The sequence below is a fragment of the Aotus nancymaae genome, unplaced genomic scaffold (genome assembly GCF_030222135.1).
Source record: "Aotus nancymaae isolate 86718 unplaced genomic scaffold, 86718_ANA_hifiasm-v0.15.2.pri h1tg000036l, whole genome shotgun sequence".
Classification (NCBI taxonomy): Eukaryota; Metazoa; Chordata; class Mammalia; order Primates; family Aotidae; genus Aotus; species Aotus nancymaae.
In genome coordinates, this window is record NW_026988450.1 from 88,432,928 (window position 1) to 88,451,602 (window position 18,675).

Consider the following 18,675-nt stretch of genomic DNA (forward strand, 5'->3'; position numbering starts at 1 on the left):
TGTGTTTGCTTTGTCTCTTTGAGGTTTTGTTTAGAAACCAAACTTTGACAATATCCAAGCAAACAATGGGACCAAATACCTGCAAACTCACTTAAAAGAACAAAAGGTATCCGTTCCCTCTCATCTGTGACCCCTAAGCCATGCGGCCCACCCTCAGAGCACGCATCTTCCTCAGAGCAAGACAATGTTCACACTGGGTCCTCCACATCCTTGTACCAGCACCCTTGTAACCAAGCCCCACGTGGCTTCCACACCCCATAGTCCACAGCAGACGAGAATCCTCAGGGAACCCCACTGCCCCGTCCCATCTGCACTCTGCTTGGTCCAGGCAGCGCCAGCGCAAACTTACTGAAACATCATTCTGAGATTCCTGCAGGAGTGGCTCAGTCCTCAAAGGGCAGCGACACCTCTGCCACCCACTTACACAGCCAGGATCGCAACAGCGAACCACAGGCACCCAGGGCTTCCTATGCACCAGAAGACGTCCCATGCTGTAATTCATTTCACTCTCACTGTAATTCCTGTTACTAATCATGACAACTACAACCACTATTAACTATAGTAACTATTACATAGTTAACACAATCATCTATTGATAATTGCAGTTAATTATAATCAACAATTGTTCATAATAGCTATAATAAAATACGATACATTATGGTCGTTTCTGATGGTTTTGATACATAATTTCATATTAGCGCATGGGAGTTATTTATACTAATTGCAACAATAGCAGGCACTATTATTATCCCCATTTTACAGAGGGGAAGCCAGGCATGGGCAGCAGCGGTGGGCAGGGCTGGGGTGGGAGCCCAGGGCCTTGGCACCAGAGCCCCTGGAACTGCCTAATACTGAGTTCACAGAACAGGAGAGCTTCAGGGGCCTGACAGTTCATTCCCCGACCTCGCTCGGCCTTGGGGTACAGCCTCCGCCCAGCAGGGGCTGAGCGCGTGGACTACGAGGAGCACCTGTAAGCGGCCCTCAGGAAAAACACACGTCAGCACCGACTGCTGCGTCGGAGCCCTTCGTGTTTTCACCAGGCAGCCTGTCCATCCCCGGGCCCGCTCTCCCCAGCACCCCTACAAGCCGTCCACCCCCGAGCACCCTCCACCAAATGCTTCCTGCAGGTCTGCTCTCTGTGAGCAACGGTGCTGGATGCAGGGAAGCAGCAGGAGGCAGGTCCAGCCTCTGGCAGGGAGAGTGGACCCCACTCAGCCCCAAACACCTTCTCAGACACTACGGAAGCACTCAGAAAAAGAGGGTGTTCTAGACATATATGTAAGAGAAACAACAGCACAGCTCACACCAGGCTCCCGGGCGTATTCGCCTGGTGAATCCCAGAGCCCCTGTGAGAGATGCACCACTTTTTTTTTTTTTTTTTTTTGAGATGGAGCCTAGCTCTGTAGCCCAGGCTGGAGTGCAATCTTGGCTCACTTCAACCTCCACCTCCAGGGTTCAAGTGATCCTCCTGCCTCAGCCTCCCAAGTAGCTGGGACTACAGGCACCTGCCAACATGCCCAGCTAATTTTTTGTATTTTTAGTAGAGATGGGGGTTTCACCCTGTTGGCCAGGCTGGTCTTGAACTCCTGACCTCAAGTGATCCACACTCCTCAGTCTCCCAAAGTGCTGGGATTACAGACTTGAGCCACTGCACCTGGCCGAGAAGCACCACTTATGTCTAGCTGAAGAGTTCTGATGTCAGTCGTGCAGATGGCAGGTGGAGAATAATCAAGAACTGAGCACAGCTGCCCACGGTGTGACCCTGCCCCGCAGGAGCCCACCCTCTGATCCGTGTGCTGCCATCATCCTTTTACTTTAAAAATTGTTGGATGCTAGGCACGGTGGCTCAAACCTTCAATCCCAGCACTTCAGGAGGCCGAGGTGGGAGGAATGCTTGAGCCAGGCGTTTGAGACCAGCCTGGGCAACACACTGAGACTTCATCTCTACTAAAAATAAAAAAGTTAGCCAGGTGTGGTGGCTCACACCTATAGTCCCAGCTACTCAGGAGGCTGAGGTGGGAGGACTGCTTGAGCCTGGGAGGTTCAGGCTGCTGTGAGCCATGACTACACCACTAAACTCCAGCATAGGCAACAGAGTGAGACCCTGTGTCAAAAAAAAAAAACAAGAGTAAAACAGTTAGCCAGGCACAGTGGCTCACATCTGTAATCTCAGCACTTTGGGAGGCCAAGGCAGGAGAACCGTTTGAACTCAGGAAGTTGAGGCTGCAGTGAGCTGTGATTGCGCCACTGCACTCCAGCCTGGGAGACAAAGTAAAACCTCAAAAATCCCAGAACTGGACAGGCGCAGTGGCTCACGCCTGTAATCCCAGCCCCTTGGGAGGCTGAGGTGGGCGGATCATGAGGTCAGGAGTTCAAGACTAGTCTGGCCAACAAAGTGAAACCCCATCTCTACTAAAACTACAAAAACTAGCACATGGCGGTGCGCACCTTTAGTCCCAGCTACTGGGGAGGCTGAGGCAGGAGAATCGCTTGAACCCGGGCGGGAGGCGGCAGTTGCAGTGAGCCAAGATTGCACCACTGCACTCCAGTGGGTGACAGAACAAGAATCCATCTCAAAAAAACCCCAAAAAACTCCCAGAACTACTGTAAATATACCTCCCCCAAAAAAATAACACTCAGAAATTCTCAAGACATTACGCGAAAACGAAAGACACAAAATCATAAATGTAGGCTGATTCCATCGTCTTCCCATGTGTAGACAACAGGATTGAGCCAGGGCAACATGGCAAAGCCCCATCTCTACAAAAAACCCAAAATTCGCCAGGTGGGGCAGTGCGCACCCACAGTCCCAGCTACCTAGAGGCTGAGGCTGCAGTGAGTCATGACTGTGTCACTGCACGCCAGCCTGGGTGACAGACTGAGACCTCATCTCAAAAAAAAGAAAACAAAACATATTTCTTGTGAGTAATACTACCGGTGATTTTTTTTCTTTTTACTTCCACATCTTCTAAATTATTTGAAATGAGCACGTCTTTCTTTTAATCATGACGGTAAGAAAAGTTTTTTAAAAAACTGGAATCAAAAAGCAACACTGCCTGGAGTCACAGCGTGCGCCCGAGGAAAATTCTGCATGGAAACCTGGTGGTGGCATGATGGGGAGGGGTCGGGCGGCTCCTCCCAGAGCAGCTGCTGGCTCCTGATCCTGGTGGCGGCCGGCCGTGGCCTTATCTCCCCGACACAGACAGAGGCTGCCCTGGAAGGAGGGGCCCTGGACCTGGGCTGCCGACACACAGCGTATCCAAGACACAGCCGCACCTGCACCTGGCAGCCGCTGTTGCCAAGTTGCTAGGGACAGGCTGTGACGCAGGCTCGGTAGCAGCTCTAACATCACGGGCGACACCAGGAACAACTCAACAGGAGCTGTGAGTGCCACACAAACAACCACCTCATTTTCCACTCTGGGCCACTAACGACCGTCCACAAACGATCCACTAATTTCTTACGCCAGATGCAAGGACATGAGAGATCTACAACGACGACACTGCCCAGCGCTGCTGGGGCCCAGAGGCATGGCTCAGAGAGAAGGAAGCAGGGAAAACAGATGGGCGACAGGGACCGGGCAGGCCAGAGGCTTAAGGATGCCACGGGACGCCTGAGACTAAGGCCGCCTGCTCACTGCGCTGCAGAGCACAGAAGAGAAGGAACCTACCCCAGGGAGCTCTGGAAAGCAGCGTCCCACTGCACTGCAAGGCTAAAGACAGAAAGAGCCACACACACGTCTGAGGGCTCCGGTCGGAAAGGCTTTGTCTCACGGGGTGCAGGCGACTCTCCACGCTCTATGGGCACACTAGGTTTCAACAAATAAGCAAACACTGTAGGCAGTGAGCGCCAGGCTTCTCAAGACCTGCTAATGTTATAAGCAATGAGGGAGGCGAGAAACCCTGCTGCGGGGGACCTGAATCTGAAACACCAGTGCGATCCCATGATTCCTTGTTTGTTTTTAGAACAGAGTTTCGCTCTTGTTGCCCAGGCCGGAGTGCAGTGGCGCGATCTCGGCTCACCACAACCTCCGCCTCCCGGGTTCAAGCAATTCTCCTGCCTCAGCCTCCCGAGTAGCTGGGACTACAGGCGCATGCCACCACGGCCAGCTAATTTTTTTATTTTTAGTAGAGATGGGGTGGTTTCACTATGTTGGCCAGGATGGTCTCAATCTCTTGACCTCGTGATCTGCCTGCCTTGGCCTCCCAAAGTGCTGGGATTACAGGAGTGGGCCACCACGCCCAGCCGATCCATGATTTTTGGCATGAATACAGTGGATAAGCAGACACAGATGTGTGTGCACACGTGTGCTAGTGTGGACACGTCTGTCTCCTGCCTGCGTCCAGACCTGTGTTTCTACCACCATCCTCCAATAAAAGAACAGGCGCGTAGCTGGGCGTGGTGGCTCATGCCTGTAATCCCAGCACTTTGGGAGGCTGAGGCAGGTGTATCACCTGAGGTCAGGAGTTCGAGACCAGCCTGACCAATATGGTGAAACCCTGTCTCTTTAAAAAAAAAAAAAAAAAAAGAAAGAAAGAACAGATGCTTAGGGACAAAAAGGGCCGGTGCAGGAAAAATACGAGGAGCCCGGAGCATCTTGCAGGTCCAGAAGAGAAACAGAAAATGATGGGACACACTGAAAAGATGCAGGTGCCACCTGAAGGGGTCCCACATCAGGAGGAAGAGGAGCCATCAGGCGACAGCACCAGTCACGTGGGAGCCTGGGTGGGAGGAGCTCCAGAGTGAACACAGAATATCCAGAAAATGTCCATTAGTCCAACGGCCAGATGTGCCTAAGAGCTGTAGCCGGGTAAGAGGTGTGTGGCGGCGTGAACCTGCCCTAGCATCAGACAGTGACGGCAACAGGGGAAGCTGTCTATGGGAGCCCTGCAGTACTCCGGCCACTTTTCTGCAAGCCTAAAATCACTGTCAAGGAAAAAAGGTAAGAGAATATTTGTGAATGAAATGACTTAACTCAAACAACAGAGGGTACGGAGCAGGAGAGGGCAGGCTGAGAGCGTTCCTTGTATATTCTCCCCCACTTTTATGTACATTTGAATTTTTTCATGATAAAAAGCAATGGGGCTGGGTGCGGTGGCTCACGCCTATAATCCCAACACTTTGGGAGGCCACGGCGGGCGGATCACGAGGTCAGGAGTTCGAGACCAGCCTGGCCAATATCGTGAAACCCAGTCTCTAAAAAAATAAATAAATAAAAAAGACAAAAAAAAAGACTTTTAAAACTTCTCGGCCAGGCACAGTGGCTCATGCCTATAATTCCAGCACCTTAGGAGGCTAAGGCAGGCAGATTGCGTTGAGCTCAGGAGTTTGAGACCAGCCTAGGCAACATGGCAAAACCCTGTGTCTACAAAAAATACAAAAAAAATTAGCCAGACCTGGTGGGGTGCACCTGTAGTCCCAGCTACTTGGGAGGCTGAGGCAGGAGGATCACTTGAGCCAGGGGGTAGAGGCTGTAGTGAGCTGAAGGCTGTGCCACTGCAAGCCAGCCTGGGTATTAGAGTAAGACCCTGTCCCCAAGAAAAAGAAAAAAAAATTTTTCTCAAAGTTTGCAAATTCAACATAAATCTGGTCTCCTTTTCTCTTTTCCTTTTTTTTTTTTTTTTTAAGACAGCTATAGGGTCCCGCTCCATCATCCAGGCTGGAGGGCAGTGGCATGATCCTAGCTCACTGCAGCTTGGAACCTCTCGGATTAAGCGATCTCCCTGCCTCCTGAATTATGCCCATTCATGTCAAAGAAGCAGAAGTCCTCTGGGCACTGGCCTCTCCCTCACGCCACATCTGCTCTGTCTCCACCCAGTCGCCCTCGCTGGTGCCATTTCTGATCATCTCCAGGCCACGTGCCAGCCGGTCTTCCACCCTGCGGCTGGTGGGCTGGCCTGTCTCTCTCACTTGCCCCACCTTGGGCTGGATGATGATGGCCGTGCCCCGGCAGCCTGTGGCCACCGCAGTCCCTGACACCCCACGCTCGGGCCACATTCCTGCCCCTCCTACTGGACCAAGCGTGCGCTCGTGCTGGAGACACCTGCCGTTTTCCATGGATTTGTGAGTGACTGCTCACAGAGTCACATCTGTGTTCACGACTCAGACCGTGAGCTTGAGGGGCAGAAGTCAAGGCTGCTTCCATTCACCATTGTCCACAGGCCCGGGCATGACCCCAGCACACAGCTGTCACTCAACATCGATTCAAAGAACAAGCGTCTCTGACATATGAGACACCCAGGATGGAGTCTGGGTGCTGCACTCCCTCTTCGGCCTTGTCCAGTGATGTTTACCTTTATTATGTTCTTTCAGTCACCCAGGTTCCAAATAGGCTCTATATTCTGGCATAAAGAAATAAACACACCTAATATCTATCAGGTTGAGCTGGGCAAAACGTCTGAAATCTAAATTTTTTTCCACTTTGGTAACTCATCTGCCAGGAATGGTTTAGTATGGTTTACTTTCTAAAAGGTTCAGATGATAAAGGAATGGTTCACTTTCTTTTTTTTTTTCTTTTTGAGATGGAGTCTCTGTCAGGCTGGAGTGCAGTGGCGCAATCTTGGCTCACTGCAACTTCCACCTCCTGGGTTCAAGCAATTCTCTGCCTCAGCCTCCCGAGTAGCTAGGATTACAGGGGCCCGTCACCACGCCCGGCTAATTTTTGTATTTTTAGTAGAGACAGGGTTTCACCATCTTCGCCAGGCTGGTCTTGAACTCCTGACCTCATGATCCTGCCTCGGCCTCCCAAAGTGCTGGGATTACAGGCGTGAGCCACCATGCCCGGCCATGGTTCACTTTCTGAAAGGTTCAGGTGATAATAACAAGTGTTTGATAAGGACATGGAGAAATGGAACCCCTTGAGAACTGCTGGTGGGAATGTGCAGTGTGTAGCTGCTGTAACAGCTAAGCGGTTCCTCAAAAAGTTAAACAGAGGGACCATCTCACCCAGCCCAAGAAAAATTCAGACATACGTCCACATGAAAACCTGTACACAAATGCTCACAGCAGCACTATTTCCCATAGTCAAAAGGTGGAAAAAGCCCAGTCAGAGGCAACTGTGACACATCCACACACTCGAATACTTGATGACAAAAGGAAATTAAACACTGAAACACGCTGCCATGTGACCCTGAAAACCCGTTAAGTGAAAGAGGGAAGACACAAAAGTTCACTGGCTGCATGACTTCATTTATGGAAAATATTCGGAATAGGTGAATCCGTCGAGACAGAACACAGATTGGTAGTTCCCAGGGGCTGGGTGGGAGGGAACGGGGGTGAGGACTTACTGGACGCGGGCTTTCCTCTTGGGGGAACACAATGGTTTGGAAGTAGGCAGTGGTGATGGCTGCAGCACCCCATGAATGCATTAAATGCCGCCGAGCTGTTCATCTTACAATGGTTCATTCGATGTCACTGCCACACGTCCCCCTGGCACTCCAGCCTTGGCCTGTCTCCCGAGGGCTCACAGGGAGCCAGTCGGCCTCCAGCAGCCAGGCAACAGTCAGGCCCCGGGATGGACCTGGGTCACACCTGGACCTAGCAACACCCGAAGGGCAGGACTGGTGGGGACGGAGGGCACCGTCTCGCTGCGTGCCCTCTGATGTTACCACGTTACCCTCCCATGCACATCTACCTGTCTCCATCAGTGCTACGGGATGCCACCCCTGCCAGGCCACAGATGCCACCTCCCACCGCAAACACAGCCCTGAGAGGCCACCTGTCACGGAGCCACAAGAGGCCCCAGGGTGGGATGGCTGCAGAACTTCTCAAAAGGGTAAGCGACTTTCAACATCCAGATTTAACTCTTAAACCAAGAAATGACTAAATGCTGTAAGCCTTCAGTGAGTAGAAAGAAAACACATGGCAAAAACTGCAAAGTAGACACAAGGGAACCAAGACGATCCCGGGGCAAGGAGGTCACAGTGTGTGATGGAGACGGACAGACGGACAGGAGAGCCCCCCCATAGGGCGAGATGCAGGAAGATGCAGGGCGAGCGCGACGCACCTCCCCTCCTGGGTTTCTGGAACCGAGCTTGTTCATAACAGACACTCACACTGGCTCACATGGTAGCACCTGGTCTCCCAGGCCAGCTCTGAAGAGCCCCGGCCCAGCAGGTCTCCACAGGGTCACCCGGCTCCAACCCCTCTGGAGCTCTGCCTCACTCAGGAAGGCAGCCCACCTGGGCCAGCCTCACCCCCGGCCTTCAAGCACACCCCAACCAGCCAAGTAGGGGAAGTCCTCATTTGAAGAAGTGGAGCCGGAACATCCGCACTGCACGCACCCCAGGGCACAGAGCCAGGCGCTGGCCAGCGGGACGAGTGACCACCTCACCCTGAACGTGGATCAAGCTTGGAGATCCTGCATCCAACCACGCCTCCAGCTCCGACCATGAAATCTGCAAGACACTCGGGACAGAGGTACGTGCCGGGCTACACCCAGGAGACGCAGCTGTGGGAGATGGCAGCACAGAGTAGCCAGCGTCCCCAACAAACAGCAAGGCTGGGGAGGAAGAGGCTCTGGTCCTCACACCCCAAGGCCACCGACTGTGAACATCCACGCCAGCGAGCAACGTGTGCTTCCTGGCTGGGAGGAAGGGTTGGTTCAGATGCCAGGCACTATGGAGGGCATATAAGAGTAGAGAGGGAGACAGACACACACCCCTATCCTGTGGTGACATCTGAAACATCTGTCAACAAGCCTGGACCATCTCAGCAGCTTCCTCCAGGAAGGCTTCTCTGCTACCACCCCACCCTCTTGGTCTGTTCTTAACAGTGGTCACAGGGACCCTTTAAAAGCTTAAGTCAGCTGGCATCCCTCCTGTGCTCAGGTGCTGCTGCGTGCCCTTGGTCATGACCTCCCTGCCCTCAACCTGCACCGAGCCCCGGCTGCATCCCTCCTTTGCTTCCAGTCCCGCTCCACTTTTTTTTTTTTTTTTTTTTTTTGAGACAGAGTCTTGCTCTGTCCACCAGGCTGGAGTGCAGTGATGCAATCTCGGCTCACTGCAGCCTCCACCTCCCGAGTAGCTAAGATTACAGGCGCTCGCCACCATGCCCAGCTAATTTTTGTGTAGAGACGGGGGTTTCACCACATTAGCCAGGCTGGCCTGGAACTCCTGAGCCTCAGGTGATCCTCCTACCTCGGCCTCCCAGAGTGCTGGGATTACAGGCATGAGCCACCGCCCAGCCAGTCCCACTCCTTCTTGCTGGGCCTGTGCTGACCACCAGGCAACTCACTCACCCTTCACCAGTGCCGGCCCTGACCCAGCCCCTGACCCTGCTCACCCGCCATCCCACGTGTGCAGGGAGCGCACTACACCTGGCTCACTGGCGAGTCCTGTCTTGATGCTGCCCCCAAGCCCTCTCCTCAGTCGCACCCCAGGAACGAGTCTCACCCCCCCCGACCCTGGCTCCCTCCAATGGCACATCCTTTGCAAAGCTTCCCCGGGGAGTCCAACCAGCGCTCCCGCCAACTCTACTATGCACGTCCCCGACCCGGATCCCGCGTTCACCTGCTGGTCCTGGAATGGTCAGGCTATGCCCATGGGATCACCCTCAAATGTTCCAGAACATTCCAAGAGAACGCTCTGCACTTCTTAGGGGAGCCTCACAGAACGGGGACCACGCCCGAAAGAGCTTCCGGGGCCGACAGCGAAGTGAAGGTGATCAGTGAGTCTCAGCACTGAGAACCCATCCACACCTAACGCGACCATTCTTGCAGTGAGCCACGCGTTTCAGCATCTCGCCAACTGCACACTTCACAAAGCAGCAGCTCACACAGGGACCAAAGCGTGCCAAGCAAGGTCCCCCCTGCCCCAGTCACCAACGGGACCACTCAAGCCACCACAGGGAAGCCATGAGCAGCACACGGCTGCTAGTCCTTCCGGCTACCGCTGGGTTCCCGACCTGAGGGGCACAACTCCTGTCTACGAGTGCTGTTGGGGTCCCATGTGCAGAGGCGGGACGGGGTCTGGAGTACTTGGGTCTGTATAGAAGTGAGCTCTGAGTAACACAGGCTGTCTTCTGTGTCCCTGGCCTGAGCCTCTCAAGGGTGCTGTGGACACCAGACATGTGAGTGTTATTTATCAGAGATAAGCCTTTTTAAATGTTTTCTTATCCTTCCCTGCTTGCAAAGTGAAGACCTAGAGGTCAACAAAGAGGGTCAAAGGGAGAAGGAACCCCGGCCCTCCTGTCAGGCAGAGTAACACCCTACCACTGTAGCAGTGACAGTCGCCATCAAGCAGGGGCCTTCTGACGGCCTGCATGTGGGATGCAACTGCAGGTCGCCTGCATCATCTCATCTGATCAAAGCACCACCACCACGAGTTTCCACACTCTACGAAGAGGAGACTGAGGTTCAGAGAGGTGAAGGGAGCTGTCCGTCATGTGGCCAGGATCCCGGAGAGGGGGCCCTGACCTGAGCCTACGATCTGGGTGGTGTCACGCTGAGGCGGGCATTCTGCAAAGTCACATGATCCCCCGGCCACTCCCAAGAGCTCAAGCAGCTCCACACAGATTTGTTCCAAGTCACCCCTCTCATCACTCTTGGCCTCTTCCTTTGCTTTCTCTGCATTTTTCACTTGTGTTATTCTATTAATTCCTTTGTCCCTGCAAAAAACATAAAACAAATGATGCCCGGCTTGCTGGCTTGAGGGGCAGGGAGGCCGCCATCCCCCAGGGCCTCGCCACGCTTCTCATTCCCACTGTTCAGCCTGCACATGAGCACAGGGTGGTGCTCAGACCAGAACGGGTGTCCCGGTCTCCAAGCACATCAAATGCCACACAAATGGGGCACAGATCAATCATAACTGGGACTCAGACACCCACCCCGAAGCAGGGGCTAAAGAGCTCCCCATTTACGCTCAGCGCCTGCTACCATCTCACCCTGCATACGCTCACTTAGAGCAAGACTGACCAGAGACGCTTGGGAAAGTGGGTCCCATGGGAGGGTCCTTACATTATCAAAGCTCAAAAAGAAACAGGACAAAGCAGGCCACGCATGGTGGCTCAGGCCTGTAATCCCAACACTTTGGGAGGCTGAGGCAGGCAGGTCACCTAAGGTTGGGAGTTTGAGACCAACGTGGAGAAACTCTGTCTCTACTAAAAATACAAAAAATAAGCCAGGCATGGTGGCGCATGCCTGTAATCCCAGCTACTCAGGAGGCTGAGGCAGGAGAATCGGTTGAACCTGGGAGGTGGAGGTTGCGGTGAGCCGAGATCGCGCCACTGCGCTCCAGCCTGGGAGACAAAGAAACTCCGTCTCCAAAGAAAAACAAAAACGAAACAAAGCAAAAAAGAAACAGGCGAAGCACCCGCGAGTCCTCTGACCACCTGAACACGAGTACTGGTGTAAGCTCCTCCGGCAAGTCACCACGACGCTAGCAAGTCAAACTCACACTGAGTCAAAGCTGACAAACATCTCAAATGACTACGACCTGTGAACTTTAGCTTTTGATCTTTTTATGTGCAGCTACAAGATCAAAGTTTCTAGTGGCTGCCTCTGGCAGCAGAGAACACTGACTCTCTAAGGACAAAACCCAGAGCTGAATCACTCAGAAATGACTTGGAAAACGACAACATTGCCCTGAGTTACTGCCCAGTAGGACTTTCCCAAGATGGATGTCAATTAGAGTAAGAGATTCGGGCTGGGAACCACCTGGGTTCCTGAGTCTGGCTGTTTCTAAGCCTTGCTACAGTTCTGTTTGTTTTGGGGTATAGGTTCTTAAAAACAGGTACTGGCCAATCTTTATCGCATTTACTGAAGCCCCCAGTAATCACCTTCAGAAGCCCCCTTCCGCCTGGTGGTGGACTAGCTGAGTTCACGGCAACACAGAACCACAGGCGGCGCTGCACACAAGCATGGCAGTCACTTAGAACTCCATGCTTCATCAGTAAAGGAGGCCACCACAAAGTCCCCTCTTGGACCCCCAACATGCTGTCTCCTACAGATGCACCCCCCAGGCTGCTGGTCCCACTGTCTTGGGGCTGTCCTCCAGGTTTCTGGCATGGGCACCTCCCTCCCTCCCTCGAATCCACTCCCCAGGAGGATGCTCCCGGTGCGGCTCCAGGGCTTCTGCTTCCTCTCCCACCCCACCCCAAAACAGTGGGTCCCAAACCAGCCTCCTGGGCAATCTCCTGGAACATCTGCAGAATCAATGTCCTAGGTCTTCAGGGGCAGAGACTGGAAGAAGCTCTCAGGTGAGTATGGTTCCTCCTTCCCTGGCCGCAGCGCCCACTGACTGGGCACCAGCTGTGGGCAGGCCCCACACCCAGAGCCCAACCCAGCCTGCCCTGACCCACCGCCTCCTTGGGGCTGCCAGATGCGCTGCATCCTGAGCCACATTTGCTTCCCCAGGGAACAAACACCCGTGAGAGTGAGGCCCCAGGCATGAGGAGGACAGCAGCACCACCAGGGAGCCAGGAACATGGAGGTACAAGCACTTGCATGTGTGTTACATACCTGTGTGCATGTGTGTATATGTGTGTCATATACTGCGTGCAGGTGTGTACATGTCTTACATATCTGTGTGCGTGTGTGCCTGTGTCACATACCTGTGTGCGTGTGCCTGTGTCACGTACCTGTGTGCATGTGTGTGCCTGTGTCACAAACCTGTGTGCATGTGTGTGCCTGTGTCACGTACCTGTGTGCATGTGTGTACATGTGTGTCATATACTGTGTGCACATGTGTTACATACATGTGTGCATGTGTGCCTGTTACGTACCTGTGTGCATGTGTGCATGTTACATACCTGCGTGCATGTGTGTGCATGTTACATACCTGTGTGCATGTGTGTCATATACTGTGTGCATGTGTGTGCATGTTACGTACCTGTGTGCATGTGTCTGTTACGTACCTATGTACATGTGTCATATACTGCGTGCATGTGTACGTGTTACATACCGGTGTGAGTGTACATGCCTGTTACATACCTGTGTGCATGTGTCACGTGCATGTGTGTGTACACGTGTAACATGCCTTGTGCACTGTGTACATGTCTCACATAATTGTGTGCATGGGCATGTCTGTGTTGCATGCCTGTCTGCATGTGTGTGCCTGTGTGTTGCATACAGGTGGGCGTGTGTACATGTTACATACCAGTGTGCATGTGTGTACGTGTTACAAACCTGTGTGCATGTGTTACATGCCTGTGTGCATGTGTCTGTGTGTTATGTGCCTATGTGCATGTGTGTCGCATACAGGTGTGCATGTGTACATGTGTGTGTTACACACCTGTGTGCATGTGTGTGTCTGCAGGTGTTTTTCTATTCCCCGTGCATCTCCATAATATTCTGCAGTGTTAGGCAGCACAGATGCTGCTAAGGAATGCTTAACTCTGGGCTGGGTGTGGTGGCTCACACCTGTAATCCCCACACCTTGGGAGGCCAAGGCGGGAGGATTACTTGAAGCCAGGAGAGAGACTAGCCTGGGCAACACAGAAAGAACCCCATCTCTACAAAAAATAATTCCAGCTTCTTGGGAGGTGGAGGTGGGAGGACCGTTTGAGCCCAGGAAGTCAGGGCTGCAGTGAGCCGTGACTGTGCCACTGCACTCTAGCCTGGGTGACAGAGTAAGACCCCCATCTCAGAATAATAATAATAGTAATAATAATAAGCCGGGCATGGTGGCTCACACCTGTAATCCCAGCACCTTGGGAGGTAGGTGGATCACCGGAGGTCAGGAATTCGAGACCTGTCTGGGCAACATGGTGAAACCTTGTCTCTACTAAAAATACAAATAAAATTAGCCAGATGTGGTGGCACACGCCAGTAATCCCAGCTACTCAGGAGGCTGAGGCACAAGAATCACGTGAACCTTAGAGTTGGAGATTGCAGTGAGCCAAGATTGCACCACTGCACTCCAGATTGGATGAAAGAGCGAGACTCTGTCTCTAAATAAATAAATAAAAGTTTTAAATAATAATAAATGTCTGACTCTGGGCATCATGGATTTTTTTGACCCATCAAACAGGAAAAGAAACACTGCAAGAAACCCTAGAAGCCAGGATCTGTAGCTGACGTGACAGGCTCTGGCTGTCACTGCAGGCCTCCAGCACCTTCTCTTCTGTCCTGGGTCAGAGCATGAAGACTAACAATTCGTGGGGAATACGCCGCTCTCCTTCAGCGCAGGCGCCCATGCCCCTCAGCCTGGCCAGGTCGGAAGGCAGGAGAGTCACTGCATCGGGGGAGTAACGTTGGAGAGGCCAAAGTCCACACTCTACAGGCAAGAAAACTGAGACCACACAAGATGTGGATGGGTCGCAGCTCTGACCAGATGCCTGTCTGTCCACCTCGAGGGCAGTGAGAAGATGAAAAGGTGGGGGCTGGGCACGGCGGCTCACGCTTGTAACCCCAGCACTTTGGGAGGCCAAGGCAGGTGGATCACTTGAGTCCAGGAGTTCCAGACCAGCCTGGGCAACATAGGGAAAATGCCATCTCTACAAAAAATTAGCTAGGCACAGTGGTGCATACCTGCAGTCTACTTGGGAGGCTGCCCAGGAGGGCTGAGGTGGGAGGATATCCTGAGCCTGGGAGGTCACAGCTGCAGTGAGACTTGATTGCACCACTGCATTCCAGCCTGGGCCATAAGAGTGAGACCTTGTGTTTAAAAAAAAGAAAGAAGCTGGGTGCGGAGGCTCACGCCTATAATCCCAGCACTTTGGGAGGCTGAGGTGGGCAGATCACGAGGTCAAGAGATCGAGACCATCCTGGTCAACATGGTGAAACCCCTTCTCTACTAAAAATACAAAAATTAGCTGGGCATGGTGGTGCACGCCTGTAGTCCCAGCTACTCGGGAGGCTGAGGCAGGAGAATTGCTTGAACCCAGGAGGCGGAGGTTGTGGTGAGCCGAGATCGCGCCATTGCACTCCAGCCTGGGTAACAAGAGTGAAACTCCGTCTCAAAAAAAAACAAACACAAAAAAAAAACAGAAAAGAAAAGAAAAAAGAAAGAAAGAAAGGGAAAGGAAAGGGAGAAAGAAAAGAAAAAAAGAAAGAAAGAAAGAGGTGGGGCTTCCAGTTCTTGATCGAATACCCACAGAGCCTGGTTCCTGGCAGACAGAGGGAGGCCTGGCCCACCTCCCGCACGCTGCTTCTCCCAGCTCACAATGGGGACACGCATCAGCACCCTTCGGAAAGAACCAGAGTCCACCTCTCAATGACACCACACTCACGCCCATCAGATTTCATGAGGATTTCAGGAAGTGCACTGCCATGAGGAGTGAAGCAAGTTCAAAACGTTCAAGCCTGTTCAGTTTTAAGCTATCTACAAGCCCCAGGTTGTAAAAATGCATGGATCTGAGAGACCTGTCCACCTTGCTTTGCGTGGACAGTTCTTGTGTCTGTGCCCAGTGCCCCAGAGAAACCTCTCAGTGCAGATGATAAAGCATCTACTCCCCCGGGCACAGCTCTATGGAGAGAGAAACTGGAAGGGCTGGTGATTTGGTCACAAAGTGTAAAGGACCAGAGAACAAAGTGGTTTCAAGTTCTTAAAGGAAAGAGTTAGACTAGTGGCTACAGCGAAGGCGTGCGGGCCCCTGACCACGGCAGCAGGCTTGGGGCTCCGAATGCGCGGCGTGGCCAGCAGATCCCCGGTGAGGAGATAGCTACGATGCGAAGCGCAGAGCCGGCCGCAAACGATAAGGGCAGAGGGGAGTGATGGAGGGAGCCCTTCCCAATCCAACGCTGGCAAGAAAAAGCCCTCTTATTTGAAATAATTCTAAGGGCTAAACTGCGCAGGACTCTCCAGTTATCCTCCATATTTTCCACAGGTTCCAGTGTCGCTTCTGCTGAAAGAGGACCACAGAAAGGATTCTGCTGCAGCTGAAAACCGAAGATGCAAAGGGGCCTGCCCCGAAACTCTGCTTCACAGCCTGGGCAACACGTGAGGGCTCCAGCCCCCAAAAAGTACAAAACCTGAGCTGGGCATCGCAGCACATGTCTGTAGTCTCAGGTACTAGGGAGGCTGAGGTGGGAGGACGGCTGTGCCCAGGAGCTCGAGGCTGCAGCAAGCCATGACCGTGCGACTGCACTCCAGCTTGGGCAACAGAGAGAGACCCCAAGTCTTAGAAACAAAACAAAAAACACCGCTCAAGATAAACGTGTCAGAATTAAAACCATGTGCAACCGGGTCTCCAAAGAGCCCCTCTCAACAAAACAGAGACCAAAACACAAAGACCTGGAGCAACGGGGTTCTTTCTAGAACCACTAACGAGCAAATGAATGGGGTGGGGAGGGGAGGCACGAATGCTCTGAAGAAAAGAGATTTTAAAAGACATAGGCCGGGCACGGTGGCTCATGCCTGTAATCCCAGCACTTTGGGAGGCTGAGATGGGCGGATCACCTGAGGTCAGGAGTTCGAGATCAGACTGGCTAACATGATGAAATCCCATCTCTACTAAAAATACAAAAATTAGCCAGGCATTGTCACGGGTGCCTGTAATTCCAGCTACCTAGGAGGCTGAGGAAAAAGAATCGCTTGAACTCGGGAAGTAGAGTTTGCAGTGAACCGAAACTTTGCCATTGCATTCCACCCTGAGCAACAAGAGCAAAACTCTGTCTCAAAAAATAATAATAATAAAATAAATATATCAAGTCAAATGCAGGGAGAAGAGTGAGGGTGGGCTAGCTTTAGAAGCGGAAGGCAGAGAGGCCAGGCATGGTGGCTCACGCCTGTAATCCAAGCACTTTGGAGGCCAAGGCGGGTGGATCACCTGAGGTCAGGAGTTCAAGACCAGCCTGACCAACATGGTAAAACCCTGTCTTTAAAAAAAAAAAAAAGTGGAAGGCAGAGACCCAAATGTGTGTGTGAACTTTTGTTAAAATTCAGGATCCAAAGCACCCAACTGTAAACACACTTCTGAGAAAATGAGAGAAACTGATCACAGACTGTTAACTGTGATAACGGCACTGGGCTATGTTCAGAACGTCTCCACGCTTCTGAGATACGCGTACTTAAATATCGAGGTTAAATGTCAGGTCTGCAATTCACTTTGGAAAATGTCCACAAAGAAAAGGAGCATTATTTGAAGCAAATGTGGAGAACCTTGATGATTGTTGAAGCTTGGTAATGGATAAATGGGAGGGATATTAAATCACTCTACTTTTGTGTCTTTTCAGTAACTTTTTTTTTTTTTTTTTGAGACAAAGTCTCCCGCTGTTGCCCAGGCTGGAGTGCAGTGGCACGATCTTGGCTCACTGCAACCTCCACCTCCCAGGTTCAAGTGATTCTCCTGCCTCAGCCTCCCGAGTAGCTGTGACTGCAGTCGCCCACCACTACGCCCGCTTAATTTTTTCTATTTTTCTTTTCTTTTCTTTTGAGACCGAGTTTCACTTGTTGCCCAGGCTGGAGTGCAATGGCGTGATCTCGGCTCACCGCAACCTCTGCCTCCTGGGTTCAAGCAATTTTCCTGCCTCAGCCTCCCAAGTAGCTGGGACTACAGGTGCACACCACCATGCCCAGCTAATTTTTGTATTTTTAGTAGAGACGGGGTTTCACCATGTTGACCAGCATGGTCTCAATCGCTTGACCTGGTGATCCACCCGCCTCAGCCTCCCAAAGTGCTGGGATTATAGGCGTAAGCCACCTCGCCTGGCCATATTTTTCTTTTTTTAAACAGAGACAGGGTTTCACCATGTTAGCTAGGATGGTCTCAATCTCCTGATCTCATGATTCACCCGCCTTGACCTCCCAAAGTGCTGAGATTACAGGCATGAGCCACCGTGCCCGGCCACAACAGTAACCATTTTTAAAACTCAAATGTTATGTTTTGAGGATTCACAATAATGATTTATGAAACAAAACCACATTTTATCAGACTGGACCATTATAGGAGCGCATTCCCTGCACACATCAGAGAGAATAAGCCCACCTGGCACTGTGAACACTTTTGACTTGGAAACTGTAAGTTAAAACCTAATTCTGCTTCTTAAAATTGCACAGGTTTGAGAAGTTTGGAAGCGTTCATGTCTTTTCCTCCTATGCACTTACTGAAATTCCTCCCCAAGGTTTATCAAAGACCCATGGGCGACCCTGCACAAGTGGGCCTCGTCAGCTGCCCCAAGAGTAGAAGGTGATAACCTGTCAGGGTGAATGGGCACCAGTATTGGGAGAACTGGCCATACCTTCATGGGGACCACTGGAGATCAGCGGAGAGGAGGCAGGAGGAATTACACGGCGCTATAAACCACAGTGAAGGTCAGTTCTTCTCAAAGTCACAATCCTAGTTAGACAACAGTCAAGTCTTAGATGTCACAGAGGTTACTTTGTGGCAAATCTGAGGGGTGTAACACAGGAGGAGCTTAAAAGCAAAACCAAAACAATCCCCCGGAGCAGGCAACCTCTAGACACAGGTCAAGGCCTTCGAATGGTTAAACACACAAAAACCTAGTGTGTTCATCTATGAAGGTTCAAGGTCACTGGCGAATCCACCCATCCTAAACAGCTAACTCAGTTCAAAACAATGAAAAAGCAGTCACATTCCTAACTTCAGATTCTAAACATGCATTCACATACGTAACAGTATTTGTTTGTGACTGGCAGATTGTAGAGCTATTGTGAACTGTTTTTTAAATTAGTAAGTTGCCTAGTAAGGGTGTTACAATTGCAAATAGCAAAACTATTTGTAATTTTTCAAACTGAAATGTCCTATAATTCTAAATTAGAAAATACACGATTAAAA

At 51.8% G+C, this 18,675-nt stretch overlaps 1 protein-coding gene across 2 annotated transcripts in view; it reads right to left on the bottom strand.

The window, feature by feature from the left end:
* The window catches only part of AGO2 (argonaute RISC catalytic component 2), a 122,220-nt gene that overhangs the window by 101,289 nt on the left and 2,256 nt on the right, over positions 1-18,675 (bottom strand). Inside the window, exon 2 of one of the 2 annotated variants that reach the window (XM_012461189.3) lies at positions 18,119-18,216. The exons of the other annotated variant lie outside the window; for it this stretch is intronic. The gene's annotated coding sequence lies outside the window, so the exon portion shown is untranslated. The remainder of the gene's footprint in view (positions 1-18,118; positions 18,217-18,675) is intronic. 2 annotated transcript variants of the gene reach the window in all.